Raw genomic sequence first — 4,247 nt, forward strand, 5'->3', positions numbered from 1 at the left:
TGTGATGTTTATTATAGAGACATATACACGTATATATAGATATATCCATGCAACGTTTTGACCCTCTTCTTAGATCATCATCAGGCAAGAGAAAATAACGATAGTTTAGCACATTATATAATACAAGGTTAAAACAATGTTCTAATCGTGTGAAGCGAGAACAACAATAAAATTAGCCAACAGTGTTATTGACTATTTATATACAGTATCTGTGGATGCGAAGAAATAATATTAAAAACCTTAACTTCTATTTTTATAAATATTCTATTTATAAAGTGGTTTACTAGAGATATCATTTAATGTTAGTTCAGTTCATAGTGGTAACCAGAGCAATAGTGTGGGAGGGGGGCAAAGAGGCAATTGCCCTGGAGCCAGAAGTCTGTTGATGGGCCTAGCACTGGGATATTCCAAAGCTCGGCCCGGCATGGCCAGGTAGTTAGGGCACTCGACTCGCAATCTGAGGGTCGCGGGTTCGAATCCCCGTCCCACCAAACATACTCGCCGTGGAGGCGTTATAATGTGACGGTCAATCCCACTATTCATTGGTAAAAGAGTAGCCCAAGAGTTGGCACTGGGTGGTGATGACTAGCTGCCTTCCCTCTAGTCTTACACTGCTAAATTAGGGACGGCTAGCGCAGATAGCCCTCGTGTAGCTTTGCGCGAAATTCAAAACAAACAAAACAAACCAAAGCTCACTAGAGCTAAACTAGCTACTGCTTTTTGGTGGATTCATGAAGAAATTGCCACCTAAATTTCTTTTATGAAAAATCAGCAGAAGTTAACAAATAGAATGAAACGGGGGGGGGGGGCCAATGATATTACTGACCCCGGGGCCTGGGCTGGCTCTCGACGCCCCTGGTGGTGACTGCAAGGCCGCCTATATCGGGAAAACTAAACATTTTACCGTTCGCATCCAGGAGCACATGAGAGTGTCACTGAAGTCAGGTAACATCTTTTTAAGTCCACCCAGTTCGGTGATCCGGAATCACAGTCATGAAACTGAACATCCGATAACTCACTCAAGATTCGCCATCTTTGTAATGGTAATTCCAACCTTGAACTGTTAATCAAAGAAAACCTATCCATAAAACAAATGTCCCCTGTTTTGAGTATAACACAGTCCCCCTACAAACTTAATTTGTTTTAAAGCAACTTTTACAATAAAATTAATTTCTTATAAATAATTTTATAAATAGAATGTTTATAAAAAATATATAATAATAATAAAAGTTTTTAATGTTATTTCTTCGCTTCAATAGATATTATATGTATATTGCAGATTTCTAAACATAGCTTACCAGTTTTGGATTATCCTGTAACATTATCCCATAAACTTATGCATCCCTTGCAAAAGTCGAAGGCTTTTTGGATAGGAGATTTTTGGAATCTTTTTTCATCAAAAAACAAAAGCTAAAAGTGGATATTATTCCTGTTCTGAGAGTTGTCCTGGGTGCAAATCGGGGGGACACAGTTCACGCAGTGATGTCACTGAATACTTTCTTCGCTTTCAACTGTGGATCCGTTATAAAAGTAACAGTCAATTCTCTTATTGGGTTCAAAGCAGGGCAAAGCCCTTGTGACAGTGGTTGATGGTGATTGGCTCTTTCCTTCTTGTCAGTAGTTGATAGTTAGAGACAGCTATACCTAAACCCTAGGGGTCTCTGACCTAGCAGTGTAGTTCATGTGTGCATATTGTGATTAATGTTCAGCTCGAAAAGAAAAATATTAAATATATCTTTAAAAGAGTCACTTGCTTTTACTTGTTTATTTCTCCTTCTAATTATTATTTCATCCACATTATCTTTGCTCTCCTGTATATTTTTAAAAATATCTTACATGTATAAGTTTATTTAATATTGTTTCACAACAAGGGCCAAGTTATTCATACTAACATATTAGAGAGATGTTTCTTATTCTATGCTGTTCTTACTTCACTAACAAGCTCGTGGTCTTCAACAGCCATATCTCAAACTATACTCTAATGTGTTAACATTTATCGCCTATGTTATAAGCCTAGATTAATATTATATTCCTTACATGGTTTAAAACCAGATTTGTTCCATGATTTGTTGTTTGTTCACCTGCATTTGCAACTTAACTGTTCATTAGTCTTTGTCATTGTGAGTAGAGAAAATGGCTAAAACGTAGAGTCAATAAAATAACTCATGATACATCTGTTATAAGTCATTATGTTTATGCAGAATAATACATCGAATATGATATTTACAAATTTAATAACAATAACAATAAGAGCATTTTAGTTAATTATTATTGTCACAAGACATTACTATTACGTAAGTTATATATTTAGCTCTACTTTATTTAATTTTTTTAGGGTTTTTCAAGAAGAAGAAGAAGAGTGTAGAGTAATGTTATTTCAACCACTCTATGTCTATTGCCAATGACGCGTTTCGCTCAATACAGAAACCATCAGGTCAACCGGAAGAAAACACTAGTTTGGTTAGAACATTATTTAGATAGGACACTTATTACAACAACAATTGTTATGGTGTGAAAACCTTTTCTAAGCTAGTGAAGCGTGATTGTAATTAACTATACTTCTAATAAGACATTATTAGGCCTATTATACTTTTTAACACCACATTCTTTATTCAGTCCCATATGGTTTTTCAAGAAGAAGAAAAAGTGTATAACAGTATTTCAAACACAATTTGTCCATTATATCCATTGTTGACGACGCATTTTCTTCAATACAGAGTTCATCAGGAAATAGAACACAGGTGGTAGTTTATTTTAATATATTTCAAAGTTTGCTCTTTTAATGTCATTTTTGTAACAATATAATAGATCTAGTGATACAGTTACATGAAAACTTTGTTTATTTTATAAAATTTGTGAAATGTTTATTACAGAGAAATACACACGTATATATAAATATGGTCATGCAACGTTTCGACCCTCTACTTAGGTCATCGTCAAGCAAGACAAAATAACATTAACTTGGCACATTAGAGAATACAAGATTAAAATAATGTTCTAATCGCGTGAAACGAGAACAACAATAAAAGTAACCAATAGTATTATTGACTATCAAGAACTTAAAACAAATTCTTGATTTTTATGGAGTGGTCTTACATATAAGTTTGCTCTCAGCCCATCAGACGCCACGTACTGATATGATTTCGTTCGTCACATTCCTCTGAATTTGTCTTCTACTGATTTCAACTTATATATATAAACAACATTTTATATCTGTCTTTTGTTTCCCGCTAGTCGCTACCCAGGAGGTCTTTTGTTTATTAGAAGAACTCGTCAGATGAACTGAACAATAAGAGACAAAAGTTTGTTGAAGTTTCTATTTACTTATATAATGAAATATACTTTAAATTTATGGTTTTGAACGCAAAATCTGGCGAAACATTTTAAACCAATAGGCCTAATATTTATGAAAAAATCACGCTAGACTGACTAGAGAGGGTGTTGTACCGTTGTTATCTATAAACTTCAGAGACTGCTTTCTGATAAGTATACACAGTCTTCTGAAAAACGTCATATATCAACTGAAATGTAAAAAACGGGTATCATCTACGTTGGCGACGAAACCGCCCAATTATTTCTCGAAAAATCTGTGCACATATTCTCAAAACATTTAACAAGATGTACATTTGACGCGTGCCCCCTCACCCCAGTGGCTCAGCGGCAATTTTGCAGGTTTACGAGACTAAAATTAGCTATCGATACCCAGGGTGGGCAGAACACAGATAGCCCATGGTGTAGCTTTGTGCTTAACAACTACCGAACTACCAACTCATTTGACGTGAAATAAAAAACAAATTTGGCTATCATTTATTAGGTGATTAATAGTTTAATATCCTACTCTTTTTTGCATAGTTCTATTTTTTCGTGAATGGTTGAGAGATATTTTTATTTACAAACAAGCGTTGAGTTTCTATTTTTTCGTTCAAACACTTTTTTTTTTAAATAATTTTATTTAGTGCGTTGTTAAGAATTATATCTAAGATAATACTAATGTTGTTGAGAACAGTATGACATTTTGTTAATTGTTTTTTCCAAAAGAGTAACATACTTTTAAAGCGGAAGATGTTGAATGAATGCATTGAGTCGTCAATAAATTAATGTCGTTTTTCTTAGTTGAAAACATTCGGACAACTTATATATCAAGATAAAATATTTATTAAATGTTATAGTATCCATTCTTATCGATGATGCTTTTCCATCTTACTATCAGGTTGTTAATGCTCTGATTAAAGAAATCACTTGGCTTT

This window comes from Limulus polyphemus, unplaced genomic scaffold, assembly GCF_000517525.1.
Source record: "Limulus polyphemus unplaced genomic scaffold, Limulus_polyphemus-2.1.2 Scaffold248, whole genome shotgun sequence".
Classification (NCBI taxonomy): Eukaryota; Metazoa; Arthropoda; class Merostomata; order Xiphosura; family Limulidae; genus Limulus; species Limulus polyphemus.